This window comes from Anolis carolinensis, chromosome 2, assembly GCF_035594765.1.
Source record: "Anolis carolinensis isolate JA03-04 chromosome 2, rAnoCar3.1.pri, whole genome shotgun sequence".
In the NCBI taxonomy this organism is placed as follows: Eukaryota; Metazoa; Chordata; class Lepidosauria; order Squamata; family Dactyloidae; genus Anolis; species Anolis carolinensis.
Genome location: NC_085842.1, coordinates 131,665,750 through 131,681,777, shown reverse-complemented (window position 1 = coordinate 131,681,777; position 16,028 = coordinate 131,665,750).

Here is a 16,028-nt window from a genome sequence, read left to right as displayed (position 1 = left end):
GATAGGTAACCATGACATATTAAAATCAGGACATTTTTTGTTAATCCCAGCACTGGCCCCCAAGTTGGGAGGAGGGATCTTCAGATGTTACTGAACTGCACCTACTTATCACATATCTTCAGAATTTGCTAGATTCCCCATTGCGTACCATTTTCATCCTTATCCCACCAATAAGTAGATTGCCCCCTCCTTTTTTTTTAAATGCAGAAAACATTGAAAATTCAAAATATTACATTCAAGGAACAGACATTTAGCCATCTAACAAACTTGCAATTAGATAGTTTCCGAAACTGATGGAACAGGATTCACAGCTGGTTAAGAAATTGCCCACAGGACAGCCCATCTACCAACATCATCGTATTTGAATCAATGTGAACGATTCTGATGGCTACCATCCCATGTGTTTTTTTGCAAGTTAGAAATGGAATGTAATGCATCCTTTTTTTTTACCCTTGTTTAAACAATTACAAGACGAATTGTCACGAGTACAGAAAGAAAGTCCCACTACATCGTGGGAAGGGCTCAGCCGCTTTCTATTCAGCCTCAGCTAGAGTAGCCAATGAATCTGTATTCTGAGAGATGCAGTCCAACAGCATTTTGATAAAACCAAAAGTTGCCTGTGTTCAATAACATCATTATTGCTATTTCTAGACATGAAATACATTAGAGTTATGTGGTTAGAGCTCCATATGAACAGTTTTACATGCTTTTTTGTATGAAAAGATCTTCCTCTCAATTTATTATGAGGGGGATGTGAAAATTAAAATGCTAAGCCTTTATTTTTTATTGAGGGAGCAAACTCTGTAGATGGCTGAAAAAGTGTGGCCTCTGTGAGAAGGTGAAAACAACTGAATATGTATGGACCCATTATATTTCTGTTTGTACCCCACTTTTTCTTAAAAGATAATTAAAGTGGTTTACAGTAAAACTATTGCAATACATTTTAAAACGTTAAAATACAGGGTGTTTGAAAAATAACTCCCTAGTTTTAAGTATAAACACATTAAAACTAGGGAATTCTTTTTCAGATTCTTTTTAACAGTATTAAAAATTAACAGTTAAAACCCTAAAACCCATTATTCCACAACAGGAGTACAATTACATAATTTAAACGCAGAGATGATGGATTGTTACTGGTAAGGATTTTCCTATTGTGTTTTAAAATAACAGTATCAAAATTAAATGATGTGTTAGTGTTTGTATAAAAAAACACTGCTTAATAGAAAAAGTCATTCTTTGTGTTTTTATGAATGCTCCCATTAGAAAATGCATAAGAATGAGAGTGAACTACAACTCCCAACATTGTGGGTGAATTTTCCCTAAACTGCATCAGTACTCAAAGTTGGTCATGTTGGCTATGTGTCCCAGGTTTGGTCGAGGTCCATTGTTGGTTGGGTTCACAGTTTGCTGGAGGTAGGTGAACTATAACTCCTAACATCCAAAGTCAATTCCCTCCAAACTCTGCCAATACTTAAAGTTAGTCATGTTTGGTATGTGTGTCAAGTTAGGTCTAGAGCCGTCGTCGGTTGGGTTCACAGTGCTCTCTGAATGTGGGAGCCATCTTGGAAATCGCCCACAAATATAGCTACATACAAACATATTTTCACTTTTATAATATACCAGCTTAGGTACCGGACAATACCCAGGTAAGATATTTTTTAATTCTTTATTATAAATACTCATGGTTGCATTTGTATTTTATTAATGGTCCCATTAGAAAATGCATAAGTACGTAAGTGGACAACAACTCTCATAATCTTCTGTCATTGCCCCCCAAATCCTGCCAGTACTTAAAGTGGGACATGTTAGCTATGTGTGCCAAGTGCGGTCCAGATCCATTGTCAGTTGGGTTCACAGTGACCTTTGATCGTGGGTGGACTGCAACTCCCAACATTGCAATTCCCTCCAAACCCCACCAGTACTTACAGTTGGTCATAGGGGGAATCTGTGTGCCAAGCTTGGTCCAGATCCATTGTTGGCAGGAGTCACAGGGTTCTCTGGATGTGGGAGCCATCCTGGAAAATACATAACATATATACATGCAAACATAGAACCAAACATACACATGCACGCACACACATATTCATTCATTCATTTTATTAAATAGATAGATATTGATCTGTATGCTGTTTATTTGTTCAGTCTCTCCTGACTCTTTGTGACCTCATGGATCAGCCCACGCCAGAGCTCCCTGTCAGCCGTCGCCACCTCCAGCTCTTTTCTGAAAATCCTTAAAATGTTATCTCTTTTATATGAAGAATAAAAGTATAGCTTGAAAAGGGGTTTGAGTTTTTTTACACTGAAACTTTCATTATCCTCCCAAATAACTTGACTACTGGGTTATGCTGACAGAGGGATCCTAGGAGTTTAATTTTTAAAAATACAGTTTCTAAGTTCTGGACATGGGAAGCTACCTTGTATCAGGTGAAATTGTTTGTTCTCTTAGGACAGTTTTGTTAACATTGTCTGGTGGAGACAGAAAAAGATATTTTCAATAACCTGAGACGTATTGTATCCAAGTCTCTGTTCTATGACACTGAGCTGCAGTCTTTCCTTAGGATTACTCTTTGTAATATGGTGATTTGCTACCATTGGATAGGAACTGAACCACCCTCCCATTGTTGTTGGATTGCAAATCCCAGCATTCATCTCAATTCACTGTGTTTGATGCAGATTCTGGGAGATCATTCAAACAATATCTGGAAGTCCTCACAATCTCCCCTTCAGCTCTACTATCAATGAGCTAACCTTTTTTTCATGTTCTTGTTTTTATCTGACTGTGGACAAAAGAGAATATCATTAGTGAGCATGGTGTTCAGTTAGTCTTGGGGAAATGCTCAAGAATGATGGTTGTCCCACATATAATAGTGACCAAAGGATAGAGGATTACTTTTTGATTATGAAAATTTTCTGAATGAGTATCAAAGCTTCTGAATAGGGTCAAGTAGATACTGGAAATAAAGCAAAACACAAACTTAGTAGTACTTTTCTTCTAGGTACCTCTTGAATAAACAAGCATTACACTGATGTGTGTCCCTGGCCATAAATGGGCATCAAGCTTTTCACATAACATGTGCCCAGAAAATACCAAGAGCAATGGCACTCCATCCCTGTAGAGCAGTAAGATCTTTTCTTTGCTTTTGTACTTTTCCACTGTTACTTCCTTCACTGAGATTTATAGCAACAAAATGAGTAGTCCTTGTCCTCAACAAGCAGCTCTGATGGAATTTGGAAGGCTTCAAAAGGACCTTGTCTGGCTCCCCTCTGTGTTTGCTATTCTAAACTATCAAAGAAACAAAGCCAGGAAGTAGATTCTTGAAGGAGGCTTCAACTGGTCTCCAAATGAAGCTAAACATGTTTCCTCTTCTGTTATGCCACAATAAATTGACCAGCCTTTAAGGTGCCACAAGCTTCTTTGCTGGTTATGATGTAACATTGCTATTCTGTTAGTTACTTTTCTTTGGTGCAACACTACTTAGCTCTTATGCTTCTGAGGTTTCTATCAGCATCTTGCACACTAGGTTTTCTTATATATTTTGAAGATATAAAGGATTCCAACAAACTTTGCTAGCCACACCTGAGCAGTTACATTATTCTCTAATTCTTCTCAGCGGATACATAATTTTTGTTGAATACAAATGGTTCTTCTTGTGGGCAGAGGCGGTCCAACCATAAGGCGAAATAGGCATTTGCCTGTGGCGCCATCGTCCCGGGGGCACCATCGTCCTGGGAGGAGGGCACCACTCTCCACCTCCTTCTCTTTCGGGCCTTCCAGCCAGCGCAGACCCACCTTCGCACCACGCAAGCCCACCTTTGGGGCCTTCAGAGATTGTGAGGTCTGTAGGAACTTGGAAGCTAGGTATGTGGGGTTTATATATCTGTAGAAGGTCCAGGGTGGGAGAAAGAACTTTTCTTTGAAGCAGGTGTGAATGTTGTAATTAATCACCTTGATTAGCATTTAATGGCCCTGTGGCTTCAAGGCCTGGCTTCTTCTTGCCTGGGAGAATCTTTTTTTGGGAGGAGTTAGCTGTCCCTGATTGTTTACTGTCTGGATTTCTTCTGTTTTCAGAGTGTTGTTCTTTATTTATTGTCCTGATTTTAGAGGGTTTTTTTTAATACTGAGGGCTATCTGGGTTATCTAAGTCCACACTGCCCTATATCCCTGTTCAATGTTTAGTGCTAAATTTGCAAATATAGTAATTCCTACATAACATTACCATGTATTGAACTGCTTTTTCTATTGATTTGTTGTAAAACATGATGTTTTGGTGCTTAATTTTTAAAATCATAATGTAATTTGATGTTTTATAGGCTTTTCCTTTATACTTCCTTATTATCCAACATTTTCGCTTATCCAACGCTTTTATTTTTCAGTGATTGGTTTGGGGGGGCGCCAAAATTCTGTTCGCCTGCACTTGAAAAATACCTAGGGCCGGCTCTGCTTGTGGGAAATGGGTCTTCTTGTGGGAAATTACTCTCATCCTAGAAATCCAAGGCTCTTACGACTTCCATCTTGCTAATACCTGACTGGCTTTAATGCTGTTGTTTCTGCAGAGTTAGGGTTCATCTTTTGACAATATGAAGAAGCCCAATCTCATCATTCCTAAACAATTACAGCTTTTGAGAGATCAGATTATTAGCTGTGGTAATAGAGCTAGAAACAGTGGATTTGGTCTACATTTGTCTGTATTCTGCAATGAAAATTGGGGGGGGGAGGGTAAAATATTTGCTCCATTTTGTTGGATAAGTATTTTAACTAGCATTTTTGAAATTTCCTCCTGGGTGACTTCATTTCTTAAAGCTGAATACGGATTGAATGCAAAATCAGTCCTTCTCCTTTCTTTTGTTTTTGCTTTGGCTTCGTTTTATACTGGGCCATTCTATTGTTTCTTCTACCTTTATGCTCATAATTTCTTTTCTTCTTTTTCTTTCTTCCTACGCATCAGCTCTCATCTTTGTAATAACTAAAATCATTCTCTTTTTTTTCCCCTGAGCATCTTCAACCCTTGCCTACTTTTACATTTTGTCTCAAATGAGTAATATATCGAATCCCTTTTGCCAATTTTCCATTTCTGCTTCTTTTCTTAAATATCTTTCATTTCCCTCTAGAACTTCTCAGCACACTTTATATGTTTTGTTTGTCTTTACCATATTGTTAGCCATATTGACTCTTCTTTTCTACTCCTTTCTATATATTCTATATATTAATAGGGTATCTGTTCTGTTCAGCTGCTATGTTTGAATAGGGACTACACTTCATATGGGTGCATGGGCCTCCCCAACATCCTTAATGTCCTTGTCCTAACATTCCATTATTGGGCAAGAAGCTCTGACATGAAGTGTGTCTACATCTTAGGAGTAATGCAGTTTGACACCATTTTACCTTCCATGGTTTAATACTATGGAATCCTGGGACTTGTCACTGCAAAGTCTTTAGTCTTCTCTACCAAAGAGTGCTAGTGCCTCACCAAACTACAAGCCGCAGGATTCCATAACATTGTACCATGGCAGTTAAAATGGTGTCAAACTGCATTCATTCTACAGTTTGGATGAACCCACAGACCTCTACATAGAAGAAACTAAAATGGAAAGAAGTATCCTGGGAACCCTAAAAGGATGCATCTCCCACTCAAGCTTATTCAGGTCAAGTGAAGATATGAATCCAAGTTTCCTTTTAATACTCTGGCCACTACACCACAACAGTTCAGAAGGTCATGGAGGAATACTTTGTGTTTGATATTAGAATAAGCCAAAATATCTTCTGGGCTTATAAACTATATTTAGTTATGCAAAACCAATTCCTTTAACACAAATGTTACAATCCAATTTATGTCTACCATAAATCCCACTGAGTCCAGTGGATTCCAAAGACTTTAGATGACTAGTTTGTGGCCATCTGGCTGTTTTTTTCTGAATGTGATAATTGCATTTCCTTTACCTCCACAGAAACAAACACAGAATTATAATGACTTTGTTACATTTAGCATTTGTTCCATACATAGGTGAGCTTTGATGCAAGTTACCTAACTGGACTCTTAATACTTTTCATACATTTGTTGAACTAAAATAAAAAAGGAAATTATTCTCATGATGCTCAGCTCTAATCCCCATCTGTCTGTGTTTTTAATTTTCTGCACTTGCAAAGCTCCCCTGATCAAAAGGTCTTGAACAGATCCCAGATTTCCAATCTAGTGTGCTTATGCAACCAAAAATATAATGGTAGCTTTTCCTGGGGGTGATTAAGCATATATTTTCAGCCTGCCTCATTTTCTTAGTTCCAAGAAAGCTATAAATAGAAAGCAGCTTGACTTCAGTCCGTTGTATTAACATGACAGGCAGCATTTTTGGCTTAGAAAAAAAGAAGTAAAAAGGAAAATGATTGGCAATAAGCCAATATCATAAAGCTTCAAAGGACAGGACGAGTTAAATAAACTCACATTTTATTTATAAACTAGGCAAAGTTCATGATTTCAATCCATTCACAAAACTGCAGTAAGATAAAGTTTGGTGACCATATATACTTACAGATTTGCCTATAGATGACTGTGTTAATCTTTGGAGAATGATTTCATTCTCTATTCCATCTGAAGTATCATCAGCAACTAAAAAAATTTTGCCGCTCTTTTCCAGACTATAATAATACTTTCAGCCTATAAAGAAACATCATATGGCACTTATGGCACAGATTGTTGGCACATCTGCTACCTACCGTGTTACACCATTGCTTTATTGATTAAAATGAAAATAGGTTTATTGACATGCTATATTATCTGAATTATTATCATTGGTTGTTTATGTATTGTGATCCTTGATGTGAACAGACCTTTCTGAAATAAAATAGCATATAAACATTCCATCTAAGTTTACTCTTCTTGAGAATGTGAGAGTTTGCCACTCTTATCTAAATGGGAGGGAGCGATAGTTGCAATGCAATATTAGTAGGAAAGACAAGACTGAATGCCTATCAGTGCAGGCTATCTGTTCTTTGGGCCCTTTTTGTTCCTTTAGTGACAGTGCTTTCCAGATGCCATTGGTAAGCATTTTCATCTTGAATATATATAAATGGATTTTTTTAATGTCACCATTGTCACGATCAGTATTGACTGTACTATTTTTACAATCTTTGGTTGGCTTGAGACTGCTTTTTCACAATACAAAATTATAGTACTTTTACATAGGATGCATCCTGTGGAATTCTGGGATGTGCAGTTTAAGGAGGCACTAAAGTTCTCTGGGTGTGAATTCGAAGTACCTTTACTTAAACTGAATTTCTGGAATCCCCAACCAGCAGGACCAGTGATCACACAGATTGGGAGATTCTGGGAATAGCAGTTCAGAAAGGAACTTTCCCAAACTTTAGATAATGGTATCCTGAGATTGTTCAGAATTGGGACTCTTCAGTGGAGCTCCTGTTATGTGTCCCACCATTCTGAGAGGTTGGGTTTGTACATATACAAGATAGAATTTTCTCTTCAGCTAACCTCAGCTGTATAGAGCTCAAACTGCTGTCCTGTTTGGGCCTTCAACTCCCAGAAGCCCTAGCCAGCTTGTTCAATTGTCAGGAACTGGAGACCCAAACATCTAGAGGACCGCAGTTTGCAGATGCCTGCTATAAATAAACATCAAAGACTTCATTCTGGAACTCACTCTCAGGGGACAACAGATTTTGATGTTGATGCTTCACTGGCTTTTTAATCAGGCTAAGATGTTAACCAACCAGTCCATCCTCCAGGAAATAATGCCCAGCTGCTCACTAGAGGGAAGGATATCAGAGGCAAAGCTGAAGTATTTTGGCCACATCATGAGGAGACAGAAAAGCTTGGAAATGATCACGATGCTGGGAAAATGGAAGGAAAAAGGAAGAGAGGCCGACCAAGGGCAAGATGGATGGACGGTATCCTTGAAGTGACTGGGTTGATCTTGTAGGAACTGGGGGCGGCGACGGCCGACAGGGAGCTCTGGCGTGGACTGGTCCATGAGGTCACAAAGAGTCAGAGACAACTAAACAACTGAACAGCAGCAAGATGTTAAAAGTCACACAGCAAAAGAAAAGTGTTGATTTTAGAGTCATGGGCCTATATACAGTAGAATCCAAAACCCACAGAACAAAGATACCTTTATCAGGCTAACTAGAATGCACAAAATGAGAGTGAGCTGTTGCATAGGCTTTAGAAGAAGACATGATTGCATAAAGCTATTAGCACAAATATAACTGTTCCCATTCCATGATTTTTAGCATGCCATCTTTGACAAGCACTAAATTGCAACTGTCTTGTTTTGCCTAGAACTTAAAATGTAAACAAAAACCACATAAGTCAACCCATCCACAACACAACACCCTAAAGAAATTATTAACCCAAGGGCAAGACATCAGTCCAACATAATGAAAGAGAAATGAGTGTTACTAGTAGTTGATGATTTGGAAATGAATGAAAGATGCGTTATGCAAATAACTGGCGTTTGTTGAATTTTCAGAGTTAGATTTATCACTGATGCCACTGAGTTTCAGGGAGCAGGATTCACACTTTCTCACATTTTAGCCATTTGGCAAGGTCCTGAAAGAAGGCATTTGTTAAACTACAGGTAACCAATACATGCCACTGGCGTTTCCTCTCCCTTGTATGTCAAAATATTACAGTTCCAAGTGGCAAACACCTGGTTTAAAAATAACTCCAGATAGACTTACTTCCTGACCTTCATTTCTGAGCTTTGGAAAATCTAATCAAGGCCAAAGGGGGGGGGGGGTTGCCATCATCATCCAAGCTGAACAAATAACCCTCTGTGCTATGGCGTCCAATCCCAACAAATTCCTGATAAGGAGTGCTTTCTTTAGGAGTTCAGGATGTTGACTCTGGAACAGCATAGGCTCTGTGATCAAGCCATGGCTACAGGCAAGCAACAGCTAACACTCTGCTTCTCCATAAAAGACAGGTTTAGAGTAAGTAATCTTAAAACACCTACTCATCCATTAGTGCCTTGGGGAATCTAAAGATTTTTCATGCACATCCACTAAGCTTTTATACACACTATTTATACTACTTTTCAATTGCTTTAATGTGCATACGTTCTATTTCACAGTGATTCATTTTAAAGCATACAATATTCTGGTCTTGCATCAAGATGAAGGGCTAGGAGAAAACATCTCAGGACACTACCCTGATGTCACCTCCTGCTGTTTTACATTCTTTAAAAAAACAAATTCAAACAATTCTTCTCAGAATATTGGTTTATCCTCTATTCTCCCCCAGAAAACAATTTTCTTTTATGGCTTTTGCAAGATTCTACTTTTTCCTTTCAAATTAATTATCATTCAGAAGTGTGTTGCTCATCTTCCTACCACCTCCCTAAAAAAAAAGCCCACAAGAAACGAAGCTTTGTCATAGTTATAGAAATCCATCTCTCCGCCCCCTGTAAACTGACCTGCTATCTTCAGTGTGGTGGAGGCTACTCCTCCACTGCCAGCACTGACAGACAGATTTGGCTTGCCAACTCAGTCATATTCTATATATGTCCACCTCATGCAGAAGACTGTCTTGTGCCAGTCCTGCTGTCCAACAGCACAGGTTGTTTCATCTGTAGCAGCACAAGGAATGGATTTTCCCGTTGGAATGATGAAGTAGAAGTAGATTGAAGGAATGAAAGGAGATGTAGAAGTGTCTTTTGAAACACAGTACAGGAAAATTACAGCAAATAGTATCTGTGTACCACCATCCGCTTAATTAAGGTCCATTTAATTCAATGAGACTTGGAGAATTTCCAGACAGCACTAAATCACAAGTTTTAAACAGGGGCAAAACATCCCAGGACTTCAGAAGAGGTCCACATACAGACCTGTTAGTCCTGGGATTTCTGCCTCTGTTGTCCAGACTTGCTGCTTTGTTCCGAGATTTAGAGGCTCCCAAGATGGCCGCTGTGAAACTTCCACCGGAAACCTCAGAGGTTGTTGTTTGTTTTTTTTTTAATGGCAAGATGTGGATATACAGAGATTTGGATATGCGGATCATTACAAAAGTTCCGTTCTTTGTCCTGGCCAGAGAAACTGTGCCCCCCTGATGTTTCATGAAGTATTTCCCACATAAACAAACTGGGTAGGACCACTACTGCCCAAGTCAGCAGTACACAATCAAACAGGAACACACACTTTTAAGCCAATGACTATTTTTACAGCCTGGCTTCCTGGCCACCTGTCCAGACAGATTTGGTTGTGTACTTGTGGCATCTAACAACAGGGCGCTGTTCCTAGGTTATACTTGGCTTTTCCTAGTAGCTACCTGCATGACCTTGGCTCTCAATATTTACATTCCTCTCCAGCACATCCATGTCCCAACAGCCAGTACTAAGTTTTTGCCATGCCATTTACTAAGCTGTACACATGTTGTCAGCATACACCCAATGAGGAATCACATGTATAACCCGGGAACCCACTCTGTTGTTCCCTGGCACAAGTACACCAAGAAACCTGTTTGCACAGATGGCCATACAACAAGGTCTGAGTAATTATAGTAATGATGGCATTCTGTTCCTGGTTTGAAAGTGTCTGTTCCTGTGTCATTGTGTACTTAATGTGGAAGTACATGTTGCACCCTGGGAACTTAATTTTTCTGCCATAAACTTCATTAAACAGGTGAAGGACGAAGTTCCTCTTCCCAGGACAAAGGTTTTGCCTTCTACTCAACTGCAACCTTCTTTTTAGGACCAGCCAATAAGGAACAGGTATCTAAAACCCAGGAACAAACCCAGATTTAAAAAATCCTTTGCTTTCCGATTGCAGGGACATACAGACATGCAAAGATGCATGTCAAAGAATATCTGGTTAAAAACCACGATATTCCTGCACCTGGAAATCTTGCATTTTTTGCCTTTTGTAGCAGTTGCTTCTGGGTTTACAAGGAACAGCGTCTGGCCACCATCCTGTTTGCTGTGGGAGCTCCTGGGATAAAGGTACTGTCTAGACGGGCCCTTAGGGTGCTACCAGAAGGAGAACACCAACTTCTTTTTGCTATCAGTTCAAAGCTGTTGTGCCCTTATTTCTTTAACAGTTCTTCTTCCTAATAAGAAAGAAGGTGGAAGAAGCAATGGAAGTGCACGGGAGGGCTACATGTTATGTCACTTGGACTCCATGGAAAATTTGGTGAATAATAATAATAATAATAATAATATAATAATAATAATAATAATAATAATAAAGCTTTATTTATCTCTCACCCCTCTCTCCTCGGGGATTGGGGTGGCTTACAAGAAAAAACTATTTACATAGTATCAATCACACTTACTATCCAAAAGGTAAAATCAAAGCAAACAGATCAAAAGGACAATCTTAATACATAAGACAGGCTTATTATACCATAGAAGCCTATTTAAGTGTGTTTAGAGCCAAAAGTTCTTTTTTACCTGGAAAAGATTTTGATTCCTGATTACATTAAGATCTATGTTAGCGTAAAAGCTGAGGGCCAGAGAATTTAAGAACATCTAGTGAACAAAAAAGGCTCAAATCCAACACTTTGCAGATGTCCATTATGCACTGGGATTCCTTAAAACCACAAAGCTTATTTATGACCCAACAAATCATGGCATACACCCTCTATGTTCATCAGATGGAACCAAACTTCTGAAGGACAAAATCATTAGAAAAAGCATTACCATAACCTCCTTAACTGCAGTTCCAACATGGCTGAAGAGGTTCTCTTGCAAATCACACAACAAACCAGGGGTGAGCTTACAGTACTGTGCTGCCTACCTTGGAGGAAGTCAGCAAAGCCATCAACCAACTAAAAAATAACAATCCTAATGAAATCTCTGTTGAAATCTTTAAAGAAGGCAGGCCTGAGCTGACACAACAACCACACAAGCTCATTGAAAAAATTGGGTGACCGAAAAGATTCCAGAAGACTTCAAGGATGCTATTATCATCACCCTTTTCCAAAAGGGAGAAAGAACAGATTGTGGAAACTATCAAGGTATCTCCGCAGGATAAATTCTCGCAAGAATACTCACAAACCACCTTCTATACCTTTCTATCCCAGAATGGCTTTCACCCTTCCAGAGGAACAGTGGATATGATTTTCACTGAATGACAGCTCCAAGAAAAATGCAAGGAACAAAATCAACATCTGTACATGGCATTCATCGACCCTGCAAGGTCCTTGGCCACTGTGAATCATAATGCTCTTTGGATCATCCTTCTGAAAATTAGATGCCCTGATAAATGTGTGAGCATCCTGCAGCTCCTCCATAATGACATGATGGCAACAGTCTTTGTCAGCAACATCTCCATTTAAGATGGGAATAGGTGTCAAACAGGGATGTGTTATTGCCCCAACCTTATTTTCCATCTTCACAGCTATGATTCTACACTTTGTTGACAGGAAGCTTCCCACCAGTTTGGAAATCATCTATCAGACAGATGGCAAGCTCTATAACCTCAGCAGACTGAAAGCCAAAGGTAAGGTTACAACAAATTATGTTATAGAACTCCAATACACTGATGATAACATAGCCTATGCTTAGTCAGATTAACACATACAAGCCACCTTAAACACTTTCACAGAAGCATATGAAAAATTATAGAATGTCAGAAATAAAGCTTAATGGTGTAACAGTAGAAAATGTTGATAATTTCTGCTACCTAGGCAGCCAGCTCTCCACAAAAGTTGACATCAACATAGAATTACAACGCCATCTGAGCTCTATTAAGGCAGCATTTTTTTCCAATGAAGCAGAGAGTGTTCGAGGATTGGGACATTTGTAGAGATAACAAGATGCTTGTTTGTAAAGCTATTGTCCTTCTAACTCAGTGGTTCTCAACCTGTGGGTCCCCAGATCTTTTGACCTTCAACTTCCAGAAATCCTAGCAGCTGGTAAACTGGCTGGGATTTCTAGGAGTTGTAGGCCAAAACACCTGAGAACCACTGTTCTAACTCTATTGTATGCCTGCGAAACATGGACTGTATACAAATGTCATTCTTGATTCTGGGACAATTCCATCAGTGTTGCCATTGAAAAATCCTAAAAATCTCTTGGTAAGACAGATGAAAAAAAATCAGCATTCTGGAAGAAGCAAAGACCATCAGCATTGAAGCAATGATTCTCTATCATCAACTTCACTGAGGTTACTACATTGTCTGTATGCCCGATCACCTTCTCCCAAAGTAATTACTTTATTCCCAACTCAAGAACAGAAAACAGAATGTCAGTGGACAGCAAAAGAAATGTAAAAATGGGCTTAAAGCTAACATTTAAAAGTGAAATAAACACTGAACACTGGAAAACCCTGGCCTTTGAGCTTTCTTACCACAGGACTATAGATTTTGAAGAGGTACAAATACAGGACAAAAAAAAAGACATGGGCCAAAAGGAAGCTGTGTCAAGCAAATCCTTCTTGGGACAGCCACCCATCTGGGAATCTGTGTGCTCTTTACGAAAGACCACCAAGACTCTATCCATGGAAGACAATCATACTCAGCCACAAATGATTGTCTATAGTAGACTGAAAACTAATTAATCTATCCAAATGCAATCATCTAATGCAATGCATTTCACAGAAGAAAATGTTTGTACATCTGTACACATCACCTTCTGAGAAATCTTCACATGGAATTTTAAAAGAAAAACAGGTGATAAAAATCCCCCAGTTATCTATTATCCAAAATAGCACTGGCAGCTACTCATATACCCATTGGCCCTGCACAGGGCTAGGAGCTGGAGAATAACCAAGTGACCCCAAATGGAGAGAAATGTGACTGCTAACAATTCACTTAGAAGCTAGACATTCCAATGCCTGCCAATCTGTATGGCAAATTCGCAAGCTGGAAGAAAAGCTAGTCATACTCCTAGAACAAACAAATACTATATTACTTCAATATATACTTTTAGATTCCCTTTTATGCTCCCACAAACATTCCTGTTGGCAATCTCCATCAGTAGGGAAGGCTCAATGGAATGCAAACAGAAGATGACTAGGCAGCCAATGTTAAAATATTCATGGCTCTTTATAGTGTACCATAGTGATTCTACAAGTAAAATAAACTGCCGCTCATCATGTTGATTTTGTGCATTTGCCAGAGCAGAGAAGAATTTATTTTTCAAAAGCAGAACAAGGCCTTATGGACTGAAAAACCAAAAGCAGGGTACAGTTGGTCTCTCCTTGATATAATTATAATCAGAAAATGAGATCAGTCACACCTTCTTAAATAGAGCAAGTATACTCTGATGTGGAGGATGTCAGTTCTCTCAGAGCTCAATATTTTGCCTATCTGCTAACATGTTATGTGTCTCTGAATTGAGTTGAACTTCATGCCAGGTAAATGTCTAGAGAAGAGATGGAAAATGGATGATACTCCAGACATTACTGAACTGCAGTTCTTACCATGCCATCTTTCAGGGAGTACTTTTCCTGCATATTGCAGCTTTTCAAAATAGCCACCTCTTTCTTGTTGCAAATAAAAACCTTCATCAAGCCTTCTCTAGCAATCTGTTTGTTTATGATCTTGTTGCTTACTGTTTTCTGTATGTGTGTTCTGGTGTGCAGCTTCCTTTATTCTATAGTTATATTTAGTGGTATACCACAAGAGGAGATTCTGCTCTAAAGGGTTTTTGGCTCTTCTTTAAAATGTTATGTTCACTAATAGGTTATGGACTTGCAGTTAACGCTAGTCTGTGAAGAAATTTGTAAGTTCAGTTTTCAATTTGAGGTTTTGCAGCCACAAACCAACTTCTGCTCAGCTAGACTGAGAAGAGATACAAAGTACAGTAGAGTCTCGCTTATCCAACATAAACGAGCCAGCAGAACATTGGATAATAAGGAGGGATTAAGGAAAAGCCTATTAAACATGAAATTACATTATGATTTTACAAATTAAGCACCAAAACATGTTTTACAACAAATTGACAGAAAAAGCAGTTCAATACACAATAATGTTATGTAGTAATTACTGTATTTACTAATTTAGCACCAAAACATGCAATGTATTGAAAACATTGACTGCAAAAACATTGACTACTAAAAGGCAGACTGCGTTGGATAATACAGAACATTGGATAAATGAAGGTTGGATAAGTGAGTCTCTACTGTATCAGTTTTTGCAGCTTTGGAGGCTTTTTTGCAGCAAGAACTTGTTATTTCCCACATTTTGGTGTTTTGCAAAGCAAGAGCATTAAATAAGTTTTTTCAGTTTTTGTTTTGTCAAGTTTTGTTGGGCCCAACTGTGGCTGAAAAATTTAAAGTATTTTTTGTCCTACCTCCCTCTAATGTAAATTGTACTGATTTGACTCAGAGACTGAGAGACTGCTAAATTTTGGAACAATTTGAACTTTAGCTGATTTTTTTTTTTTTAGAGTTTTGCAACTTGCACCGGTTGACTAAGAGTGATTGCAAAGATGGTAAGAGAATTTAAAAGGCTAAATATTTCAGCTCACTGACAATCATTTTTCAATTTAGAAGAAAAAATGCTTATTTGTTTAAAAACCAGGAAATTATCTGAATGCTTTGAAAATAGATCTGAAGGAGAAAATGCTGTAAATTTTCAGATTGACCTCAATGATGCAGATTGTAAAGCACAAAGTGTCATTGCATCGGAATTATCTGTTGTAAAACATTGTACAACAGCTAAACAAATGATGGAAAAATTGGAAAGTAATTTTGGTTACTGAACTTTTGACCAAGATCTTGGAAGATTGAGGGACTTTGTACAGCTAAAAAGGGGTCTGCAAACCCTGATGGCAGAGATCCAACTAGCTCACATTACATGATGAGTAATGGGCACGGACACCAAAAGATAGCAACCTCCAACCAATCCTCATCAAGTTCAACACTCAAATAGGCATGTTAATAAGGAACATAGAAACTGTTTCAATTGTGGTCGCCATGGACACATTTCCAAAGATTGTAGACTACCAAAAAGGAATAGTATGCCCTCCGGTGTTCTTAACTGTAAATTACCAAATAAAAATTTAAAGAATATAGCAGGATATGTCTTGTATGTTCCAGGCCTAGTGTCTCAATGTTGGCCAATAAAGGTTTTGCAATACGT